Source organism: Ambystoma mexicanum, chromosome 3q (assembly GCF_040938575.1).
Source record: "Ambystoma mexicanum isolate Mex_15411 chromosome 3q, UKY_AmexF1_1, whole genome shotgun sequence".
Classification (NCBI taxonomy): Eukaryota; Metazoa; Chordata; class Amphibia; order Caudata; family Ambystomatidae; genus Ambystoma; species Ambystoma mexicanum.
The window spans coordinates 1,025,726,962-1,025,753,289 of record NC_090926.1 but is presented as its reverse complement, the minus strand read 5'-3'; the positions used below and the strand labels follow the sequence as shown (position 1 = coordinate 1,025,753,289).

Below are 26,328 nucleotides of genomic sequence, written 5' to 3'. Positions count from 1 at the left end.
GAGAGTAGGGGATGGACAGGGGGCATTCAAGTGACTGAGAAGGCATGTGGACAGGTCTACACAGGGCCACCTTTGTGGGCTTTTGGTAGTGGTGGCAGGCTCAAGCATCCTGGTTGGCCGGATTGTCACAAGGGCCAAGTGCAAACAGTGGGAGGGGTGGGGAGCAGGTCCAGAACACAAACAGGAAATTTAAATCACGAACAATGTAGTCATAAGCCAGATGTCACATCCAAACACCAGCCAGGACTGGGAAATGTCCAAAGTGGTGCTAGCAAGGCTGTCCAGTCAAATGGTCGAAAACATTTGATCGAATGACCATTTGATCGACAGTCAAATGGTCAGAAAAAAAAGGTCAAATTTTTTTATTTATTTATATATATATTTTTGTTTGGGTTGGTAAAAAAATGTTTTTAATAACAGAAACGGGAGGTTGGGGGGGAACCCCCCCATAAAAAAAAAACAACCCTTTTTTTCGACCATTTGGCTGTCGATCAAAAGGCATTTGATCCTTTTGTTTTTGACCAGATGACCTACAACCGCTAGCAAGGAATGGGTGGTTGTTGAAATGCGTGGTGACAGGGGTAACACAGCGTGCAGCCTTCATGTGGCATATCAAAATCACTGTGGGGAAACTGTCCCAATTCAACATTCTCAGCACATGGACCCCTCCCACCATCAGTGTGTTGTATGCAGCCAAAAGGTGCATGGTACCAGCTACAGCAGGAAGTACATCAACATAGACAGTCAATACATAACACACATCTCAAGCAACATGATGAAATGCACAGTCTGCATAATACTCACCAAAGTGAAGTGCAGACATGCATTGGAGAAACCATCTGGAATACCCACTAGGGGTGTACACACAAGTAGAACTGCAGGCTGGCCACAGATATGACGGAAGCCCAATGCCCATGTGCGATATGCTGTTACACCGAGCCATCCTTGCGAGCCCATGGAAAAGGGAAGCAGTAGAAGCATATGTGTCAAGACCCCAAGCAAAACACATACACAAGACAAGCCTGAATGGGCCCAGCTGGAACACACAGTGGATGCCTTCGATGCCACAAAGCACCACATTGTCACATGTATGCACAGTAGACAAAATAAAATTGAAAAATAATAAAAATTCAGAAGAAAATACAATTTAAAGAAAATAATCTATTAAAATTAAAAAATTAAAAGAGTAATGAAAGAAGGAAAAGCTAAATCAACAAAATTGTAGAAAACTATAAAAAAACATAATAAATAGCAAAGTGAAATCATTCAAAAAGAACAACAAAATAATGGAAAAAATAAATAAAATGAAAATTGAAACGATAACATACTTACCAAAAAACACGGTGTGCCTCTGCTTGAGCATTAAGTGTTTCACGCAGAGCCACCATTTCAGCCCGGCGCGCCATGTCATGCCACCGCATGCCCAGCCTGAGTAAGCGGTACGTGGACTGCTTGGCCCGCTGCTGGAGCACCATTTGCCTTACAGAGGGGAGGATGGAATGGGCCACACTTTCCATACCTTGAGCAATCAGCTCAACTGACCCCCCCCCCCTGTTGCTGTGCTATGGCAATCATGTAACGCTCCCACTCAGATGACCCGGGTGGCACACGGCCACCGCTTTGCCGGACACCACATCTGCTGGGCCCAAGGAGCCGAGGTCCTTGCTGGGTTGGTGCCGCCCGCGGCTGTAGGACTGCATCCCTCCGTCGACCTGATGCCCAGTAACGTGGCCAACTGGTATCGAGTGTGACCGTGCACCCGTAACCACCACAGGCGGACATTCCAACCCTGCCTGGCCCCCTACTGCAGGTGTTGCAGACAGAAGACCATCCAACACAGGATCACCTACCAGCGACGACACGTCATGATGCAGATCCGGCTCAACATAGTGGTCAGAGGATACATCAGAGCCTGACTCAGAGTCAGCTCTGGACACGATGGCCTGGAGCACCTGTGGGTTCTCGTGGGCTGCCACCCCACGACCACCACTGGCGCTTGGTTGGTCATGTGAACTGACCACCATGTCTGGGATGACATCTTCATCCTCTGCCGTCAGTGCGTCATCACCTGCAACATAAAGAAAACAAACAAGAACACTGATATCAGTAGCACATACCACACACATTCAGTTCACAACATCGACAGCCAAATAATGAAACAGGCAAATCAAACCCCAACATGCATCCAGTAGCATTGCAATGCAGGGCCATCCCAAAAGCAGTAAAGGATTTGTGCAAAATGTGAATGCAACACATGTATTGCATGCTACACATCACCTGCATCACACACAACCTCTAGAGGGCATACATCCAATGCCAAAATGAGAGATGGTAACAGATAGTCAGCACCTAGCACAAGCATGTGTTATCACACAAATAGACACAGCTAGAAATGTGACCGAAAACACTATGATACATGTAACATGCATGTTCATGTGCAGCACTCAACTACAATCAACTATGCAGAGTACATGTGTCATAGGAGGCACCTACGCTAGTGCATTTCCATACTGTGATGGGAGGGATATGGGTACATACATGTCAGGTCAACATCACACAGCACCATCAAGATTGCACTCGTACAAAAGTGGCTCAGAGCTCAAAAAATCAAAGGGAGGGGAACAAGGGAGAAAAGGAATTCAAAACAACTATAATACTGGGCACAGAGACATACAGAACACGCTAGTGCATGGAGAAGGGATAAAGGGTTGAAGACCCAGGAAGGGGGAAAAGAGAAACGTGCCAAACAGAGGAGACCAAAGAAGGAAAATGAAGTCCATTGAGAGAATGTCCATTCAAAAAGTGGGAGTGCAGCCAGCAAGTGGTAAGCTCAAGATGTTTTGGACATGGCGAATCTTATGAGTGCAGACGAAGAGTGCAGGACTGTATGGGGACACGCACTGCTGGACCCATTGATGTGGGAGGCCTGTAGGCAGTGCAGCAAGGAGGCAGGGTGAGCAGGTACCCGATTCAATGGACAGAGTGTGTGCAGGAGCACAGTGGCAACATAGGAAACTGTTCAGCTGGGTAGAAGAGGGGCTAATGCAGGAGCAAGTAGGAAGGTGTTGAGGTGCTTCCAGAAGCAGATATTTCTCTCCACAAGATTCAAACGTGGACAGTTGGCTGTTCAAAAGTGAGCTCCCAGCAGTACACACAGATCTGCTCCTACCTTATTTATTCAAGTAAGGCTCACCTTGAGGGAGTGTGGGGTAGAGGAGCAAGGGACTCAAGAGGGGTGGAATTGGTAGAGGGATTGTTGAAGGTACTTTCTACCCAGTCCCAAAAAACCTTGTGCACAATGCAGAGGGTCTGCAGTAACACCCTTGCATCCACTGGTAGCCAACGAGGGGGTCACAGAGCTGGAAAGATAGGATCCCAGGGCTTGAGGCCAAGGACAAGCTTGCAGTCCTGTACTGGATTAGTGGCGGAGGGTGAAGGCAGGTCACAGTACCCCAACCTAGAATGAACCAGAGCTTGACAGACTGTGAGCATGTAGGAGAATGTGAGTTAAGGCACAGTAACCTTGAGGAGGCAGAGCAAGAAGTTAATCCATTCAAGATACGTCACAAGTGTGTGTGTAAAAGGGATGTGTTGAGTCAAAGGAGACCCTGAGGTTCTTGCCTTGCAGGTGGAGGCAGGAGGAGGGACAAGTGGGGCTGGCCAGAGATTGATGTCAAAGGATGGCAAAGGTGCAACGATGAGGAGGATGCCAGTCTTGCTGGCATTCAGACAGAGACCGCTGGTAGTACACCAAAAGCAAAAATCAGAAATAAGGGAGGGACAAGAGGTGGCCAAGGTCAGCCAGGAAATGAGTTGGTTGCCATCAGCATAGCACCGGAACTTGAACAAAAAAATTATAATGTAGTAGACAATAGCTGCCACTTGCTCTCCATGAATTGGGGCCGAGAGGTCAGACCCCTGGTGAACAACACAGGTGGTGAGGGAGATTGAAGATAGGAAAGAGCCTACTTGTAGCTGGGCGGGTCACACATGCCAAACACACATGTCATTGATTTACACGCATCAATACTCACCAGATGATGCATCATAATCCATCCTCTCTCCCACTCCACGGATTTGTTCTTCCGGGATGAACTCTCAAGCAATCTCCTCATGCTGAGTGAGTTCATCCTCCTCTGGTGGTGGCCCACCACCAGTCACCAGAGACATGGTGTAATTGGAGTCAAGCTTTTGCTTAGCACTGCGTCTGAGGTCATTCCAGCGCTTGTAGCAGTCCTGAGCTGTGCGCACCTGGAATCCCATGGATGTCACACCATCCGCAACATGCTGCCAGTGGACCCAACCCTGGTGATGCGTTGTATGGCACTGTGGGCCCACAAGCATATCGCGTTGGTGTTCCGACACGTGGTCCACAAGGAAGTCCAGTTCCCGATTGCAGAAAGGCTTCTTCCTTGACGTGCCGGAGGCCGGAGCCGTGTCTGGTGTCCCAGCCTCTTTTGCAGGGGCACGCTTCCTCCTTTTGGACAGTGGTACTGACCCTGAGGGGGCAATGTGGCCCTAATCAGTGGGGGCAATGGCGCTGGTGGACTGGACCAAGGCAGTGGGTGTTGGTATGAGAACAGGTGGTCTTGCTTGGGTCTGAGTCAATGTCGGGGTAGTGTTGGCTGCATCTGCACATGCAGTTACCACCACCCGGCTGCTTGGGGAAGCAGATGTCAGAACTGCCCCAGATATGTGTGCCACAGTCACAGCCACAGTGGACGCACATGAGCCCACCCTCCGGACAAGATGGAAATCGTCCTGGGAGTCCTCTTCACACAATGAAGCATGCGCTGTCTGACCCAGAGCCTGGATGGATTGTCCACAGCTGCACCTGCAGCTACCACCACCGGTGGGCCTGTGACAGCAGATGTAAATTGCAGTTGGGTGATATGGGCGCCAGGTTGTGATGCAACAGCTGCATCACCAGGAACCACAGGGGGTGGTGCCATGTCAACACCAGCACATGGCTGACCATCCAGTCCCAGAGGAGTACCCCTGCCTCTTCCACCCCTGTAGCCACCCTGGCTACCCTGGACACCCTGGTCTCCGCGCCCACATGCCCGACCACGTCCAGCCCTTTTAGGACGCCCAGTTTTGCCGCCCTTAGCCTTTGGTGGCCTCCCAACCATGGCACCGATGGAAAATGGGCTATTGGAGGTTCACTCAACAATTGTCCTTGGCAATTGGCTAGAAGGGGGGAGGGTACTTGATGGTATAGGTACCCAAGTGCCTCTGCAAGGCTGTCTGTGAACACGGAGGAAAAATGACGGGTCACGCAACGCTCAGGCACTCCCAAAAAGAAAAGAAAAAAATCCCCCCACAAAAATCCCAAATAAATTAAAAAATTCAAGCACATGAAATAGGAAAAAAAAGAAAAATACGTGCACGCAGTCCCAGTAGTCCACGTGCGTGAATATTACCTTCAGCAGTACGGTGTGGCACCCAGGAACACAAAAAACATACGCATGGAACACGTGGGCTACTATGACCTCTAAACGGTACGCATGCACAGGGGGAACCACAGTGGGGAAAAAGCTTATGCGACTCACCATCTACCTTGCGTGAAAAAAAAAAGAAACACGCGATTGTGTGTGTAGGCAACACCACACCAAAAGAAGAGGTACGGACTTCAGACGCTGTGAAGTAATCGTGTGTGATTCCAGCAGAGTAAACACACGCGTTTTGCTGGCCCGCGCTCACCTTTAACCCGTGCAGAGAGCACCACCCACGCGCGTAACCTCACATACGCACTTACACGCTTAGGCCCTTTCCTCGAATTACACGCGGATGTGATTATTTTGCACGTGCAGATGCACCCGTGCTGAGGGAAACGCCTGCGCCTATCACATCTCATACGTGCTTACGCACTAAGGGCCTTTCCTCGAATTACATGCTGATGTGCAGTTTTTTCACGTGCCAAATCACTCCGTATCAAGTTGGCCACGCGACAACACACGGAAGACTACGATCCTGCCCAGAAGGCCATTTTCCTGCCCCCCAGACCCCTGACCAGCCTCACACGAGCCATCTGCTGCTGCCTGCCTGCTGCCACCGTGCCCTGCCATTTGCTGCCTGGACATCTGCCATCTGCAGTTGTCCAGTTGCTGTGACCACCCCTGCTGGAACAGAAGACTCCCGACTGGTATTGCATCGCTCCACAGCCCAGCCCCAGGACCCAGTTGCCCACCCTCACCTGCCTCAGGGGTTGCCATGTCCGACACACCACCACCTGGCACCAGTGGCAACCCCCCAGCAGAGAGGCAGAGGGCTGCCAGCTTCACTGCCAATGAAGTTGGCATCCTGGTGGAGCAAGTACTGGGGCATTATGATGCCCTCTTCTCACCATTGCAGGCTGACAAGGAAGGATGGAGGAGAATCTGGACGGACATAGTGGGTGCCATCAACGCGGAGGGGGTGGCACTCCGCGACATCAAACATGTCCAGAAGCGCTGGGAGGACTACAAGTCCAGTACCCTCAAGAAGGTCTGGCGCCTCTTGGAAGCAGAGGATGCAGTGGAGCGCCAGGAACAGCTTACCACCTAGCAGATGAGGGTCCTGGAGCACATTTGCCCAGTGCTTCACCACCAGTTCCTCAGGAATAAAGCCCCGTCTGGAGTCGAGTGGTAAGTGGCCATGCATTCACGGTTCGAAGAGGGCATGTTGCAGTGTGCTGGTAGTTAGCTACTTGGCTGCATGTGTGACATGGGTCATGTATGGATGTGTGTGTGCAGGGACATGATGGTGCTGCATGTGAGTCCAGTCAGGCATGGACCACATGGATGGTGTATGTGTTACAATGCAACATGCGGAGCAGCATGCGGAATGCGCATATGAATGCATGCCCATCTCTGTTCTTGGACATGTTTGGGGTGTGAGAGATGGGTGCTGCTGTCATGGACATGTATGGTGTACATGTCTGTGTCTGAGTAGCGTGTGTGTGACTTGTAAACGTCATGGATGCGTGACACATGTCCAGGACGATGTGTACATTCACTGATGCAGCCTAGTCATGGAAGTGGCGTTTGACAGTGCCACTCATGTGCTATTGCTTTGTGTCTAGGGGACTATAGTTCAGCACCCTGATGCTTGTGTTCAAAGTCTCCCTTTACACAGCGGCGAGTGAAGAAGAGGGCGGAGACAGCGCTGTGGAGCAAAGCGGCAGGGAGGCCTCCACTGGCCGGCGACGCAAGGCCCAGTCACCCTACCAGGAATTACCATCATTCAGGAGTGAGGGGACTGGTGCCGCGTCTGCCACTACGGCTGCATCAAAAGGGGCGGGTGAGCCCCCACAGGGGCTTGCGATGGCGGAAGATGGTGCGGAGCCATCCAGGTTGGTGGTGTGCACAGAGGAGGAGGAGGAGGCTGCAACTGAGTCGCACATGGGGCCTGGTGTTACGCTCACCTGGTATCCACAGGGACGCCACCGAGCCAGGTGATTCACTGGTATGCTTCTCAGTTTTACCCTGATGTGGTCTACGGGGAAGGTTCTGCCTGAAAATACAGGAGGACTGTGTTCAAGACTGACCGACTGGGGTAAGTATCCTCCCTCCACCCCCGTATGATTTCAGTCCCTCTGGCGCCCTCTCCTCACCTTGTGGTAGAATTAGGAGTGCTCTCCGTCCTGCCTTCTTTGCAGGGGCGCGTTGTCTTTCATGGGCGAGTGCAGTCCAGTTACTTCACTGACGCCGGCCCGTTTGATATTGTTCAGATAGATCTGATTGCTGTTGTTTAGTTTTGTTGCTATCCTGCATGCCTTTCTTTGTTTAAAATGTCTCTTTTTTCTCCCTTAGGTATGGGGAGCTTCAGCGTGGTGAACTGGCTTGGTTGAGCCCCGCTGGTAAATGATGGCGCTTTAAGAGCGCTATGATGCGGTAAGTAAGCACTATGCGCAGCGCTGCGAAGTCTTGCCTTTGCTAACCTGTGTTTTCCTTCCTTGTAGGTTGCAGTGTACTTCAGCGCGAGTGGAATGTCCGGAGTGGTGCCAGCCGAGAGGCGACCAGCCAGGTAAGCCTTCTGAGCAGTTCGTAATTTGTAAATGTCTCTACTGCTTTCTTTAACATTGCCTCTATCTTCCTCTTTCAGGTCGTTCTGTCCGGGAGGCGTGCAGATTCAAGGAAGCTGTTCTCAGTAGCTGCAAGTGTTTAAAGATTAAGACTGCATGTAAGATGCTGCTGCTAATGATGTTCCTTTTGTCTCCTTGCAGGTTCTGCTTCTCCGGGGTTCGAGGAAATAGCTGGACACGGTGAGCATCACGTTGCAAGCTGCAAAGTAACGCGAAGCGTGTTGTCTTGCTCGGGTGTGGTTTAAATAGCCCCAACAAAATAGTCCAGGTAAAGTAGTCCCTTGGCTACCACACCCAAAACACTACACCGCATAGCTTGGTTCTTGGGAACCAAGCTATGTGGATGCCTCCATGTTGGCTGACAATACAATAAAGTAGTTCCCAAGCACATTGTTTTTCATGGTGTATGAGTCTGGCGCCATAGGCGCCAGGACTGGCCCCATGAGGGCTTTTGAAGAGGATGCCAGGCTCTAGAGGTCAGAGTCCTGACTCCACCTGGCCAATGGGTTTGCCAGAGGGGGTTTTGGCGAAGGGTCACGACACCTGGTGGGGGTGGTACCACTGGTGCAAGTGGTGCAGTCCACGGGCAGGAGGCAGCACAGGTCGCAGCGGAGGGGCCTGTGCCTGTGCATATCACTGTCCATGACACTGTGACTGCATCACCATGCACCAGCAAGGATGCCCCATCCCAGGCCAGTCCGCAGGTAGGGGGGAGGTTCACGTTATCTGGTACGCCTCTACCTGCGGACAAGGGGACCCATGACCGGATGGAGTCCGTCCTGATTGGGGTCGCGTTGCGCACGCATGACATTCGTGATGACGTGCGTGCTTCCTGGGGGGACCACGCACGTCATCACGAAGAGCTGCGTGTCAACGTGGCCCAGTTGGGAGGGGCCCTGGTCGGGGGTTTCCTCCATGTGTCGGGCAGTCTTGCGGCCCTCTCCTCCTCTGTGCAGACTATACGCCAGTCGTTCTCTGTGCCGTCTTCCGGCCCAGATGCCATCAGGGCCCCTGTGGACCTGCCACAACCAAAGCAGGCAGCCAGCCTGGTGGAGATACCATCCCTGCCACAGTCGGGAGTCGGAGGTCCAGCAGGGGAGGCCACCCCACCAACTGGACCCCAGCAGATGGAGGATGTGCCGGCATCATTGGGCAAGGCACGTGAACGACGGCGCCGGGGGATTCCATCAGCGATGTTTTTGGTGTCACAGGGCGGGGTTGGGGCCGTAACTATCGATGCTGCAGGGTCGCTGCGCCACTCTGCGCCACGGCTGGTTATGGATGTTAAAATCCATGAATACGCTGTGCGCTGAAATGGGTTTTGGTGCTCGCGGCTGGTGCAGACTGCCGCACGTGCACACTGTGCGTCAGCTGCGTGCACCACTTGTGCGCCAAATTCTATGAATTACCCCCATTATATCACAGTTAGTCCGCGAATTTGATCGTGACAAGTCCCTTGAGTGGATTGTGCACCAAAGTACAAAACTATATGAAGTGCTCTACTGTCAGGGTAGAGAGAGTGATAAAATGTGAAAGATACCAGATCAAAATCTAAAGAATCATCGGCAACAGTAATGGAGATCAGGTCAGCTAAAATGTCACTTGAGTTCGCTCAAAGTCCAGGCAAAAATAACGTGACACTCGAACAGAGGGGTAATCAACAGAGGTTGCCGCTCTCTGCGCCATTAACATGATTCTAGTAATAGGGAGAGCTACATTAGACCTAGGTACTTGGGGTACAGGCCCCACGCGCAGGATATAGACCTGATAGGTCAGGTATGAACAATAATCAAAGACAAAGCCATGATCAAAGAAGTAATGGTCCCTATCAGGCATTGGGGACACAGAACAGATTTGACCCCAACACCGTGATATATGGCAACCAGGATAGACCTCGGTATGTGGATCAATTTACTGAAAATGGAATCAGCATAGGGGACAATACTCACAAAATGAGAGACAGGACATGAGGCAGAGTATGAATTATGCCCCACGTCAATACAATCAATCACTGCCGCCAGGGGATTACAACCAAAGGATAGGTACACCCCGCTCCCCGCCCCACATGAATCAAGAGTTCAGAAACAACCCCAATGGGAACCACTCTCCTGAGAGATATCAGAAAAGATTTAACCAGGGGGAAAATAACCAATATCGGCATAGGCCGCAGAGAGAAGATTCTAGAGAGATGGAAAGATTCCAGTGTCTCAAGGCCCAAGTGAAAATGTTGGCTGAACAAATACGAAGCTCTGTACGGCTCAAGAACAGTCATCAAAGATGGGGGCAGAAGGCCATAGTAGTGACCGGGTGGCTTCTGATAATAAGTGACTAAGTATTCATGACACCTGCAATGATTAAAAAAAAAAGATTCCCCTGATCCGGTTTTGAATAATGACTCTGAGCTGTTTAATGATTTAAATACCTGCAAATGAACATGAGGCAGAAATTGCAAATACATCTAAAAAAGAGATTTGGTCTAACCTGGAGTTAAATCAAACGTTGGAAATGTGCACAAATGAAACAGGAAAACGAGAAAAACATGAAATTCCAAAAGAACAAAGACAGATTTAAGAAAGACAACTCATGCATGGGTAATACAATTGATCAGGGAATAAGTGTGGATGTTAGAACGCCCTCCCTAGACAATCAAGAAGCTAATAAAATACAGGCAGGAAGAATAAGTACTCAAAGGGAGGGTACAGATCAGTCACCTGAATATTTCTTTGAGCCACAGAGTTTTGAGGAAGTTAAAAAAGACTAGTAACATGCCAAATAACCACAAATGCCCAGAATTAGAAAATGACCAATTATCAGGAGATGTTTATACGCATATTCAGTTGGAGGATTGTAGTGTAAACTCTGATGATCCCCGGATGGAAGGACGAACAGTGGCCACACTCCAAAGGACCTCTGAATATGGGGAGATGAGTAAGGTTTCTCAAATGGAAATGGGCAAAAAGGAGGGAAAAATGTCCTTTCATTTACCAATGTGCTTAGCCAAAAGTGGGAAGGGTCTGGGAAAGATGAATCCTGGAATCAGAAAGAATTCACACTTTTTTGTGTATTAGAGGAAGATGAAGACAGATATTATGCTCCCATTACTGTGGAAGAGAAGTGCTATACATTTGCAATGATTGACACAGGCGCACACACCACAATTATGTCCAAACAATTGGTAAGATGTATCAATGGAAGGATATCTCCACAGAATCAGATCAAAGTGAGGCAGAGTGAAGGCCCAATACAAAATTTTAACAGTGAGGAGGTGCCTATCAAGGGTATCACCAAGACTGACAAAGATAGGAAAACACAGAATGAAACAGGAAGTATTGATCACATCTATTTGTGAAATTCCATTCTTGATGGGGACAGATTGCCTGAAAAGATTGTCTCCTCTCATAGATGGGGTAAATGGGGTACTGTGGTCTTTAACCAAAAAACCATTAAGACCTAAGAAAATAAAGTCACAAAACAGCAGTGTAAAGGAATGCCATACTGTTGCCAAATCAAATGATGCAGTGGAGGTGTACCTACAGAATAGCTGTTTGCCTAGTGTCACTGTCATTTTGATGTGTCAGGACAAAATGCAAAGTAAAAACGAAAAATCCTAGGAAGAAATGGCAAACTGAAATAGATGAACACACATTGCGCTTCTATTTAAAAGAGAAGAAATGCAAACAGAACAATATTCCTAAAGCAGACACAGAAAAACACATCACCACCCTTGCTGAAATACACATGGAAGATGAGCAGCCATGGATTCACATTGGTATAAATGGCCATTCTAAAATGATAAAAGCCACTTTGGCGCTTGAACAGGAAAGGAGTTTTATTAATGAGAAACTACTGCAGAGAATAATGTTAAGGGAGGATATCCCGAAATTTAGAATTAAAAACCAATATATCTCTGGTTTAGACAATCCAGATTTTGGAAATCGAATTGCAGGAAGGTGAATGCTAAATTTTAATATTGGACAAAAAAAATATCTACCACAATGTGTGGATAGTAAGGACCACAAAATGATTTTTATCTGGGCAATGATATCATGCACAGAATGTGCATGGTATTAGATTTTCTTAACCAAAAAATATGGTCTTGACTAGGTGGGCCTGCGCCCGAATTTGTAGATAAGAGAAAGGCTCATCAGTGTGCACAATTGGTCCCATATGCAATTGAATTACAGGTGAAGAAGGATATTACTATTCCTGCATTCACCAAGCAGGTTGCTATAACACTAAAGTGCAAATATGGACAGCAAATGAAGGATTCTGATGCATTTGTGTGCTTGAATGAATCCATGAAACAGCAAGGACTGGATCATGAATATACCCCCATTGGTAGATGTTGGGGACAAATCTGTTAAGATCATGGAGGATAATAAAATATGTCAGGATATTCATTTAGAAGAGAATTCTTTATTAGGAATGGCTATACAAAAATCACATTATACTGCCGATTTCAATAACAGTGATTGGAAATATCCCTGAGAGACATGTAGATGCACAGGGTGTGTTGCCAGAATATCTGGATTCTCAACCCAAAGGGATCTTTAACATTGAATCTACGTACCCTTATGATTGCAATGAGACAGTGTGCTCTCACCAAGAGAATTGTATAGTATTTGACTTAAATGAAAAGGAAACAGAAAATCAGCACATTGAAATGGAAGCTGATATACCAAAATATTTAAAAGTGGCAGCTTTGCAAAGAGATACACCCACACAGTTAGAAGAGAGCACAGAAGTTCCTCCACTGGAGGAGTTCCCAGAATTTTCAAAAATGGTACAGGACCAGATTATGTTAGCAGATGCATGTGATAGCGAAGAGGAACAAAATGAGTTGAGAAAAATGTTATGGAATTTAAAGAAGTATTTGCCAAAGATGCATATGATTGCGGCCTAACTAATTTACATGTTGCCACATTACCGGAGGGGTGTGGTAGAAATCCAGTATTCATGCGCCAATACCAATTGCCATTGGCTTGCTTAGAGTCAGTGGCAGAGATAATTAAGAACTTGGAATCTAGGGGAATTATCAGACCCATTCATAGTACCTCAAACACTCCTATTTTGGGTATGTTAAAGCCAAATTGTCAATGGCATCTGTGTGCAGACCTGAGGGAATTAAATAAAAGAGTGCCAGTGTCTGGATGGCCACTGCCATTTATTGATCAAGGCCTTGCTCAAGTGCATGGGTCAAAGGTATTTACCACATTAGATCTTCCATCTGGATATTGGTGTGTGCCACTGGCAGAGGACATTCAGAATTTATTTTCATTTTCATTTGATAAAAAGCAATATGTGTGGGCTAGAACACCATTCGGGTATGTCAATAGTGGGAGCGAATTTGGCATATTTTTGAGATAGGCGAGGCCAGATGCAGCGGAAAGAGGAACTATAGTTTACGTAGATGATGTCCTGATAAAAAAATTAAAACTTGAAAAGTCATTTTGATGAAATTAGACATGTACTTGACCAATTGCAAAAGGTGGGTGCCAAAGTATCTTTACAGAAAGCCCAATGGTGTAAGAAAAAGGTGAACTTCCTAGGCCATGAGGTAACTGAACATGGGCTAAATCCACAAAAGGAAAAGGTGGAGGCCATACAGAAATTGAAAGATCCTAGAAATGTGAAAGGTTTAAAAAGTTTATTAGGAACGACGGGATATAACAGAAAATGTATTGAAAATGATGCTGAAATTACTCAACCATTGACTAAACTATTGAAGCTGAATACACCCTGGAAATGGGAAAAGGAGCAATCCGAGGCAGTTCCTAAATTGAAGGAATGTCTCATAAAGGCACCATGCTTAGGGTATCCCATAAAAAACAGAGATTTCTTTATAGAAATAGGTTTCACTGAACATTGTATGTCAGCAGTGTTATCTCAAAAAAATGATTTGAACCACAAAACTATTGCTTATGCAAGTAAGGCATTTTCCAAGGTTGAGATTAAATTCAGTGAATGTGAAAAGCCTCTTCTGACCACTCTGTGGGCGTTGCAGCATTTTCGCCCCATTGTTCAAGGGGAAAAGGTAATCATTGAGACAAATCATCAACCATTGCAGTTTTTACAGAGTAAAAGGATTAGGTCAGGCAATCTAGCACAGTCCAGAATTACTTCATGGACATTGGCATTGCAAGGCTTTCCTGTAGAAGTGAGGTATGGCCAGAATAAAAAGAGCCTGGTTGTTCAAGGATTAGCAGATTTACATGACTGTGCAGCTGAATGTGTATCAGATGATGTAGAGGAAGGAGTTTGAACAATCACCACACAAAGCTTTTGTTGAAATGACATGCAAAAATGTACCAACTGTATGTTGATGGATGTGTTTTTCACATTGAAAATGACAGCAGTAAACAGTTGGTATCAGGGATAGGAAATGTCTGGTTGAAATGTGAGGACATTCCTAGTATAGGGATCAGAATTGGGGCTAGGTGTAGCCAGGTAGCAGAGTTGGCCGCCATTTATAAAGCAATTGCTACTGCAGTTGATAACAAATTCAGTGAAATTGTCCTGGTGACTGATACTGATTATGCACGAAATAGCTTTGTAGAATATTTGCCTGGCTGTAAAACCAGAGGCATGATCACATATAATAAAAAGCCCCTCAAGCATGGGAAAATGATACAAGCTATACACAAATTAGTGTCAGAGAATGATTTAACAGTATACTGGAGGAAAATTCGTGGACATTTAAAAACTCCAGGAGAAGATAAGGAGGGAAATAACAAAGCAGACCAATTGGCTAAGGTTGGGGCTGTTATGGGACCCATTGAACACTTAATTGGTGAATTACAAGTAGATGCAGTTACACGCTCGAAGGCTCCAAAAGAGGTAGAACAACCAGTAGTGCAATGGAGTTATGATACACCAGATCAAGATCTGATTAAGGTACAAAAAGATGATCCAATATTGGGGATCTATTATAATCATTTGATGGATCCCGAACAAAATTCTTTGAAAATGATTGTACAGGAAAAGAAGAATTGAGGGTGTTATTAAAGAACAAAAAACAGATTAGACTTCAGGACGGACTTATGATCAGGGAATCCATAACAGGACAGATACAGTGGGTGGTAACCCTTTCATTCAGAAGGCTGTTACACCATGCAAGTGATGCAATAACTGCAGGACACAGAGGTTCACAAAAGACTTTAGAGATACTGAAAGATTATGCTAACTGACCACATATGTCCAAAGATGTGGAATTATACACTAGGGGTGCCTGGTATGTGCCCAATTTAAACCCACTTCACCAATGCATAGAGCTCCACTGATGAAGAGGTTTAACTCTTCCATGGTCAGATTTGCAAATTAACTATGTAGGGCCTGTAAAAAGGTTGAGTAGGGAAAACCGTTATCTTTTGACCGTGGTTTGTTTGATGTCGAAATGGGTAGAGTGTATCCTTGCACCAGATTGTAGTGTGCAACAGCAGCTACATTACTGGTAAATCATATATTTTCAAGATTTGGATTACCACAAAGAATAGAGTCAGACAGAGGAAGTCATTTCACAAGCACCTTGATGAGTAAGGTGTGGCAGATATTGGGGGTGAAAAGGAAACTGCATATTGTGTACCGGCCCACCTCTTCTGGAAATGTTGAACGTTGCAACAGGTCTGTTGTGGAGATATTAAATAAGTTTGTAGCGGAGGCAGGTTCCAGTTCGGATTTACGATTACCTCTGGTATTGATGGCAATCAGATCTACTCCTGCCAAAGTGACAGCTATCAGTCCTCATTAGGTGTTAACAGGAAGGAAGATAGTACTGCCACAACTTTTATTATACAGGACACATGAGCAGACACTTGTGAGTGCATCTACAGTTCACGAATATGTGGAAGAACTGAGGAAGCATTTGCATTTGTGCAGCAAAATTTTGGAAACAGCTACTGACAGTGCAAATTCATATCATGATTAAAAAAAAGTCTGTGAAAGAATATAGTCTAGGGAATCAGGTATATAAATTTCATTTTGGAAAAGGTAAACCTAAAAATTCAAAATTTCTTGCGGCTTGGCAAGGGCCATTTCAGATTGTGGATAAGGTGTCCCTAGTAGTTTATAAGATATTAAAGACAGAGGGTGAAATGGTGACAGAACAATTTGTTCATGTTAACCAAATTAAGCTCTGTCACCCCAAACATGAAATCAGGAGACTTGAGCAAGTAGAGACAGCTTAAGTGCCCCAAGTACATTGAGAGAAAGACGCAGTGACTGTTTTCATAGTGTCCTACTCCATAGAAATAAAAATAGATGGAATGTTTATTGTGGAGATAAATGCAGATGAAAACACCACATTTGAGAAAGGTGTGGTAATCAAAATTGATATAAAGTGCTGAATCAGGTTAACTTACTACGGTATCATGTGCTAAAATATTCTGCATGACAATTATTTTGAAGTATGATTATGTGAAATGTAAATATTGTTGTTTTCTCTTTAACATGTGCTTGGTTGCAGGTATTCAAATCATATTTTGAGCCACACTTTTGCTTTTAACAAAGTAGTAGAAAGGGTAAAATTGGTATTGTGCTATGTACTTAATCTGTCCCTTTTCTATTTAATTTAGAAAGCTAACTAACTTTGGTTGGGGTCGGAGGTCACACGGCCGGAGGACGCGAGAGATGGAGTCTTGGGAGTCCACGGGATGAAGCCCAAGTAAAGCCTCTGGACCTAAGCATGGAGGTGAAAACAAAGAGACTGGCATGCCAAAAGAGATGATTTCTGTGGAAAAACACCCAAGAACACCAGGATGAAAGAATTCCATCAAAAAATGTAATAGACATTTGATGATCAAGACATCTCAGAGGTGTGGTAATGAAGATGATGAATGCCATCAAGGGAAAAGTAGGGAGTTCAATTTGTTTCTACAGCGTTCCTAATGAAGCATAGTATTATTCTATGGGACTGAAAATAAGTGTAGTGGAGAATCACATGTTTGTTGTTTTAATTATTTGGTTTAGTTAGTTATATTAGTCATTTATTTCATCTATTTTATAATTTTTGTTATCATATATGAAATGTTGATGTCACATATATAAAGACTATGAGTAAAAGGACATTCAAACCTACGCTGACACTTCGGTTGGAAAGAAAGACGTGTGGATATTTCGTTATACATGCACATGTGTATGAGGACCCATTTGGGATATTTTACTTTTATTATGATTATGCAATGGTTAGTTATGAAATATTAAAATGTTCATTGTATTAAGTTGCTATTATTTCAATTGTGATTCATATGATGGAAAAACAGATGTACATTTAAAAGGTTTCCTCCAATTATGGGTTTGTTGGCCAGAATTGTCGGAAAAATGAGGGTATATGTAAGGATATATATAGCATTTTTATTGCCAGCATAAAGTAGGTAGCATTTTATTGCCAGCATATAGCATTTTTGCTAGCATACACAATACACAGCCAGGACCAGTTTGAAACTGCAGGCATTCAGACAACACATTAAAGAAAACAGTGTACTGCCAGTTAAAGTAAAGAGGCTATGTTTCATGTGTGAAAACTGCATTAGAATACATCTGATTAACCTTGTACTAACATTACTAAAATACTAATTCTAACTTCTCTAACATTAAAATGCAGTATTCTATGCACAATGAAATACAATGAATGTTTTGGGCACTGTTTAAAAGTCAACATTTTTTTTTCTTCATGAAGAAATGCACACTGGCGTTTTCTTCAGCTTGTGGAGAGCAGATGCAGGAAGCAAAATGAAACAGTTACTATAATCATGAAGCTTTCATTGTTTTGAAAACGAAGGCTGGAGCAGGGCACATTTCTTTTTACCCTGATTGGTAGAAAATGTAGGCAGACTTAGAGAGGCACAGCTACACCCTACTGATGAGGTTCAACCAGACCGAAACACGTGTCTGGGGTTGCTGTTGGTACTCTTGTTCAGAGGAGAATTGCCTAGCTTTTCGGTGCTGGACTGCCCCAGGGCAGGACAAAAACTGATATGTTTAGGATATTTCTCCTCTGTGAAAGATAGTGAGCTAAAGACTCTGGGTAAGGCTCTTGTAACCAGGACTCATGTCAGGCAGAGAGTCTCCCAGGAGTCCCCTTGTTATTGGCAGACAAGCCACGTCAATAAAGGGACGGGCAAATGTTTTCTTGAGAAATAGAAATGAAGAGAGCAGTTAGTTCATGCTGGGCTGAGGAGACAGATAGACAGAGTTTCCAGGGGGTACAGCGCTGACTCAATATAATCAGTTGGTGCTCCCCCACACAAGTTTACGGAGGAGTTTTGCGCTGACATTGCATCTCCGAACACAGCAAGGTTGTGCAAGGACTTGAAAGAATTACCGGCCTTGGTAAGATAAGTGCTAAGTGAGGACCAGATAAAATGCCGTATGTGTGACTAAGATTTATTGCAGTGCAGGGAAGTTAGGAAATCATTGCACATTTATTTTTCTGTATTTTCAAAATGTGGGAACATTAATCCATGTTTACAAAATACCTGCTTGTTCTGTTTGTTCTTTTATATTTCAGATAATGCTGTAAATAACATGGTAAGATTTGGTGACTTGTAAATGAGATGCAATACAAAACGCATATATAAAAACAATTGGGATTTTTGCGTCATTCATGCATCTGTAAATTATTTACATAAGTGAAGTACAAAGGGGAGGTTTGTATCAGTGCAGTAGTGCATTTACTAATTTACCACTGTAATTGAAATAGCAAATAAGAGAAAGTCAGTACTAAATATCTACAAGGTAAAGGATGTGTGTGCTATGTAATAAGTGAGCCCTGCCTTGCATGCTGATGGGAAGGTGTCTAATCTGATACATAATTACTGGATGTACATAAACCAGTAATGCCTAATGGCACATAGATTACTGGATGAACATAAACCAGTAATGCCAGCCACAAACTATAGGTGGCACATTGAATAAACTCATTGGGTTCACTGAAGTGCATAGTTCTGGGGCTCTCTACAGACAACTAGAAATTATTCTAATAGAAAGGAAAGGTTTGTTGTATGATGGGGTTATAGTATAAAAAAGAAACCATGCTCACCACTATACCACAGGAATAAAATACCGCAAAACAAGATACCACTAAAATTACCACCAATACAAACTAACAAGGTATGGTCAATAGTGTGATGATACCAGACCCACTCTAAACGTAAAGACTAATTTACCGCCAAAATTTTTACGGTAAGACAATGCCGCCAAATCCCGAATTTATCCCAATAAGACAAACTCTCCTATACTACCAAACAAAACAAAGATCCAGTTTGAAGCCTCTGTGTCGCCGAGAGAGCACAAAGCTCAAGGAGCAGAATTCCTCCAAAACACAATCTCACTCTTCCAAATAACCAGAGATGCAAGATCGAGAAGTGAAATACTTTTAGAAACTAGAATATTTTGTAAAGAAAGTAAGAGATATATTTAGCCTTATCCAGCATGGTGTCAAAACATGTACACACTTTCCAGGGGCAGTCCAACACCGAAATGCTAGGCAATTCTCATCTGAACATGAGTACCAACAGCAAACCCAGTCACGTGTTTCGGCCTAGTCGGGCCTCATCCGTGCGATGAAGCTGTGCATCTCTAAGAACAGTGAGCAACCCAACCCCTTGCCTGATCTGTGCTTCTTTACTTCTGTCCTTAACAATTTTTAAATCGTGTGTGCACGACCGAGTTGGCCCACCCGTTCTGAAACAATGACTACTTTTTCCCCACTCCATTGAGAGTTCTTTTCCTGTAGGCTCCGATTCTTGCTCCCCGCCTGCATACTGGTGGCTAACAGATCGACACGTTTGTGACCTAGGCATTACATCAATACTGTGTTCGTGAGGGACAGGAATGGGTGGCTTTCAGTTCCCTTTCCTATGCAGATGTCTTTGATCCAGATACACACAGGTGACCAAATTTCAGTCCAGTTGGTACCGATTCAGCTCCCATTCATCGGAGGCAGACACTGCTTTGCTCTAGGAGTCTGCAGTGACATTGCAGATATGTGTTGGAGGTTACGGAATTAAGTACATTTAACAGGTTCTTAGTGCTCAAATCATGGGTGCAAAGCAGGACTAGGGCGATACCCCCTACTGCTCAACATAAAAAATGATAACTTTTAAATTATGATGCCATATCAAGAAATCAAGAACAGTATCCCCAACTCCCTCCACTTAGAGGTGCTGTGAACTCAAACAGTAAAACCCTCCAAGTAAGCCCTTGAACTTGAAAGCCAAAGACAGGAGGAGAAATTACCTAGGGCCGGCGAACAGGCACTAAAAAGCAATACACAGTGTACTAGAAAGCAGGAGACCACAAACAGCTAGAATGCTACACATCACTGGGGCAAAACTTTAAACTTGTAGAATACCTAACTGGGAAATACATGTTTTAAAAAGAACAGGCAAACACTTGCCAAATACACACTGAGTGACCACAAGCTGGAATGAGAGACATTCTGGCATAGCTCAAGCAAGAGGCTCAGGAAAGACCAAATCTGCCAACAATGTGAGTTTGGAGAAGCAGAGACAGAGAGAAACTATCACCTGCTTACAAAAACGTTCAGGGCACTTATTTCCCTACCTTTTGTGAGAATAAGGAAGTCTCTGCAAGTAAAGCAGGACAAGAACAGCACTGCATCATCCTAGGAGTACCACCAGAAATAGCAAGTAGCAAAATATGTCTTTGCATGTCGCAGGAGAAAACAAAGTACATCAAGCAATATGGACTTTTAGGAAAAAAGGTTGAAAAGAAAATGATCACCGCGGAACAGAATGCAACATTTTATGTACCCTACGGATTTACTTTGCCAATATTTGTCTATGGTGTCATGCCATTTAAGAACACTTTATTGCATTGTGTGAGACAATGCCCATTTACATTTTTTTCCAGAGAATGAGGTTGATGGACAGATCAGGAAATCTCAACAGAGGTTACCAGGGTGAATGAGAATGTCTTCTTGGCTGAACTTCCAGTGAGCAAGGATGGTGAGCGGAGTGCTGGTGAGAGACCCACACACATGCTGTCCAGGAAAGCTACGGGCCTGCTGAACCAAACTACTATGACAGAGCTTGATGAAATCTCACTCCAATGCTGCCCAAGTAAGAGCAGGAGTGGTCTTCCTTAACTAATTAAGCGAAGACGATGACTAAAAAGATGATGAGCAAGTCTCACTGACAGGCTGCCTAGGTGAGAGTGTGAGACTGGGCTTACCTACCCACACTTGCAGCGAGCGAGGCGGAATCAATGACAGCTTAAGCCCAATTATGGCACTGGGGAGTGACGTGGCACTCCCTCACTGGCCAATTTGTGGGCTCTATAAATCTATATAGCATGGAGATTAGCTAATGAAGGAAGGCCTTGCCAATCCCCCGGGCTCACTGTTGGCATGGATGTCAGCGCTGCGCCCCCTCTTATTACAAGAGCATGATGCGGACAGCCATGCTGTCATTGCGACATGGCACTCACTGAGGCCCTCCTGTGATTAGGGAGTTCTGTAGTAGCGTTATATTGAGAGACCACCCTTAACCTGGGGAGTCCCCCCATCAAGGAGCCATGCAACACTTTGTGCATGTTTTATTTAGGGCTGGCCCTATTAAAGATTCATATAGAGCCAAATATATCAACCCCCTCCCCACCCCCTGTGCCCACAGTGAGCCAAATACCAGGCCGGGGCATAGAAAGAATATATATTTATTTCAATTATAAGCTCAATGAATAGCAGGTTTATTTAATCACATTTTCGTTTTATGAAAACTAGTTCACCGTTAAGGCTTGATACATGGAGTTCGCTGCGCACTTATAATGCTAGCAGTTGAAATTACAGATTTGCAAAAAAATGCCTGTGGCAAATATTACTTCACCAAAACCCAGCTTAGAAATAAACACAGGATTGATTTGGTTGATTTTAAAACAAGACATACATCACACATTCAGTGTTCGATACAAGAGGTCTCGTTTTTGCAAAACACTTCTCATCCCAGCCCAAAAAACGCAAGCATCAATGACATGCATCACCCTTCTGTTCAAAGGCCTGGTCTATGGAGTGGGGACAGTTTAAAGTTTTGTTTTTTCAGACCCCCCCCCACCTTTCAATTAAAGGCCTGTGTTGGGAAGTTGGATAGATTAGAATTTTCGTTTGTGGGGCCAAGGTCAACCCTTTATGAATACAATGTTGAAAGAAATGTGACAATAGGGAATTTCGTTTTAAAATATTAATACCTTTAATTTAAAAAATCTTTTTTTGGGGACAAGTATCTTTTAAGATGAAAGGCAAGGTTTGGGAATGGTGACAATTATCATTTTCATTTCGATGGCAAGTATATCTTTTGTTTAAAACAAGTTTTGGTACGGGGTATAAGTTAGGCATTTCGGTTTAGAAAAGGACTACCCTTCTCATTAGAGAAGTCTGCGGTGGACAGGAAAAATCAAGGCACCCCAATTACTTTAAATGACTTGCATCTTCCCGCTAGGAGAGAGAGTGAATGTTTTGAAGTCTTCCAAACTCCCCCCTACGTCAATCTATCTGGGAATTAATTACATTAATATACAGTCAAATATGCTAAGGGTCTACACAATTTTCCTCCTACCCAGAAATGAAAGGGAACCCACTAATGAAAGGGAATGGGTTAATTAAATAGGTCTCCACATTGACATTTTGTTGGACAATCTACTTACTTTTGGAAATCTCTGGGCTTGGCACTCATGGACACTGAGCAGGGCTTCGCTTGTAGCGAAAAACAGGATTCTGGCCAGCTCTTCAGTCAGTGGGATCCACAGCAATTCTCCCTCTATGGTTCCATGCATGTATCACATCCTCTGTTTCTAGTCTCCCCAGCAACAGAAATCTCCAGCTCCCTTCCAATATTTCCACCCAGATGCAATTTCAGCATATCTCATATGGTGATTTTTGGTAGCTGTCCCCTATGGTAGTTTTTAGCAGCATTCCCTTCTTCCATAGTGCAATACATTTTACCCTCTAAACCCCTCCCAGGGAAACTGAACATTAGGCAGAGCTTACCTATGATCTCGCACCCAGGATTGGACATTTACATTTCTTCCACTCTTAAGTCCAGCCCCTCTCTAAGGATTGGTTCAGGAGTCTAGAACAGAAATATTGCAACTCCCCTTTGAGGTTCAAAATTATTTTCCATGTACAATTTTATCCAAAATGTACCTACATGGCATATTTTGTAATTTACCAATAATTGCCATGATATATATGAATATTCCTCTCCTCAAGACGGATCATTGAAGCTTACTTTCATTTCAGCAACTTAATGCACAGGCGCGCTATAATTATTTGCCCGTTTCACAAGGAGTATAATAGTTATGAACATACAATTTAATCTCCTGATGCCTGATTTTATAACCCATAAGCCTGCCAATTAGTAAACTCTCGAAATCTTCAGGGAAGCCAGAAACAGAATTCAGGTGATGAAATGATTTTCAAAAATCGCATCTGGATCAAATTTACATCAGAATAACAAGCTCATTGTTAGCTTTCAAGTAACATATGAATGAACGCAGTGCAATTTATCGTTGCTGAGTTATGGCAGTCCATTTAAACCAATGGGAAATCTTCAACAAGTATGCAAATCTTAACTCTCATTTCTCCATATAACATTCATTTCTTTGCCAGCATGTGACCAGAGCCTCTTGGGCTGAATGTTAGTTCAAGTCCAGGCTAAAAGCCATTAGCCTCTTTTTTCTTTGAAATTTGATGGGCTGAGGAGATCCTGATCATGCAGCAGACAGTTCACCTCTGTCCTATGATGCCATGAGGCCATGCTGACATCTGGCACTTTGTTCTGTTATCTGAAACGACCTCATTTTTTTATCTCAAAACCTTATATTCCTAAGTATTTTGCCCCATCGAGGCTGGGTCTGCATTGAACCGGCTCTGTTGTAAATACTTGGTGTACATCAGCTTCACAGAGATTTCCCTTCCAGATAAGCAGCCAGCAAGACCTTGGAAATCTGCCAAAAAACAAGAAACAAGGTCTGTCTCGGGCCTAAATGGGATTTACATGAGACCCATGTAAACAAAGTAGCCTTTTCAATTGTTGAGGGTATTTTGCATGTGAAGCATATTATGGGGCTGATTCATGGAATTATTTGCGCCGAAAAACAGGGATTTGTGCGCCATTCTGCCCGCAAATCCCTATTTAACAAATGGGGATTTGCGGGCAGAATGGCGCACAATCCCCGTTTCTCGGCACAAATAATTCCATGAATCAGCCCCTATATATTTGAATACCTAGCATCTTGCCCCCACACAGACAGTCTTATTCCTGATATCTTTATTTTAGCAGAGGAACATTTTTCTCATGTCTTGATTTAAAGCTGCAAAACACACATGCAAGACCATTTTAGTTTCAGTATTTGAAAACCCTGATTTTCATGTCGAAGGGGCCTTTAATTTTGTCCTGCAAATGCAAAGTAAAAGCTTTTTTATTTCGAACCTTTTCCTTTGGAATGCAAGATAGGCCTTTGGATTTCCAATGCTTGGCCATTCCCACTTCATTTCCGTTCCATCACAGCTCTTCTTTGTGTTACTTGCAGAAACACCCATTTTCAGTGTGGTTCTTTTTGAAGGCTGGCAGGTCATTTTTCAAGTGGGCCTTCCAGTTATATTTGTTTGGGCTGTGATTAAACCCTGCAACCTGCTGACAGTGCTGAATGGCTGTCAGCGCAGGCACCCTCTCTTCATGGAACGCCGTGCTGCAAGAAGCCATGGCTCGCAGCGCAATGCTCTCGTGATGAGAGGAGCACCACACTGACAGCCATGCCATTCAGCCATGGCTATCAGCGCAGCATTCCCACTCTTCACAGGAGCACGGCTCTCCTCCATGACCATGCTCCACCTGACAAATGTGGCCTGGGCACCTATATGACCCACCTCCTGCCCCAAGCTCACCTGTTTAGGGTGGGTGGAGTTAGGCCCTCTGCCAGCACCACTCACCTCCTTCGCCTGCACCTGCCAGATGAGGCCTGGTCATGTGAAATCCCCTGCCCCTTCCTTTCACTCCTTACCATGTTAGTGTGGGGGGCAGCCATACACCAGCCAACCCGTTTTAAAGAATTCAGTATTCACTAGGTCACATCTAGAAGATGCAGCCTGGCGTTTTCTAAGCTTTGCCTCTCCCTCCTCTAATGTGGTTGAAGGGAACCAGCCAGTTCCCACCACCAACTACGGGCAGATTGCCATTTTATTCTCCTTTATTTTCAGGCCGTACTGGGAGTTATGGGTCCTGAAGACCTCGTAAAACTAGCGTGATGCGCTTGGGCCTTTAACTTGCTTTTAAGCGCCCATAATCCCTGTATGGCCCTCGGGCGCGATCTATATAGCTTAATTCAATGCAGCCATTTCACAGCAAGGTAGGTCCATTGGCCTTTTGGGCCATTACAGTCGAAGTAATCTCACAGAATATCCCTGCTTGCATTCATTTTTTCATCCATTTGTTAAAGTTATATTCCATCCTTCTTGATTGCAAACTGAAGGATTACCTGTCACACACCCTTCTACTCCCAAGGAACCCTCCCCCTCACTACACTATTTTTAATCGCTTCATGGTGTCCTCTTTTTCATGCCTGATTTTTCCTTAATGTTCATTATTTTAATATTTATAAGATGCTTGTTTATGAGAAAATATAGTAAGCTTTATATTTAAATTATCTTTTCATTAAAATTGATTTATTTGATGGATGAAGCAAAATGGGAGGAGACTGAAAGGAATATGGCACGAGTGCTGATGGGGTGGGGAGTCTTACAGACACTCAAGCTGTTTCCAGGTGAAAGTAAAATTAGGTCACTCAAACCAAACTCCCTGTTAGCCAGTGCGAAGGCAGTAGTGCTGGCAATCTTTAGTTGAAATCTCAAGGTGTTTCATGCATCTGTGAGTCCACCGTTGCCCCTTTTAAGACATCCAAATCAATACTCCAATTTATTTCCTGGTATTGCCGGACTTTAGATACATAGCGCTGCCAACTTATACAGCCAAGTCATATAGCAACACACAATTTGAAACGAGTTGTATAAAGATAATAAAACATGTCCTGTTAATCGCAAAGGTTGAGCGCGTACAACCTCCAGGAAACTGTTGCAGGTGAGCAGTTTGGCAATTCTTAAGGAAAAGCTCTGATCTGTGAACTGAACTAATCTAAGCAAATCCCCTTTCAGACGTTATTGCCTCATAATATTGCGGCAAAAAATACTGAGGTCGAAAATGCGGAATCTTTTACTGGCCATTTCCACACTAGTATATGTGGGGGCACGGCGGATT

General features: G+C 44.6%; 1 protein-coding gene across 1 annotated transcript in view; it reads right to left on the bottom strand.

Annotated features, from left to right (window-relative positions):
• Window positions 1–26,328, bottom strand: part of TBC1D16 (TBC1 domain family member 16) — a 1,332,482-nt gene that overhangs the window by 638,667 nt on the left and 667,487 nt on the right. The window lies entirely within an intron of this gene.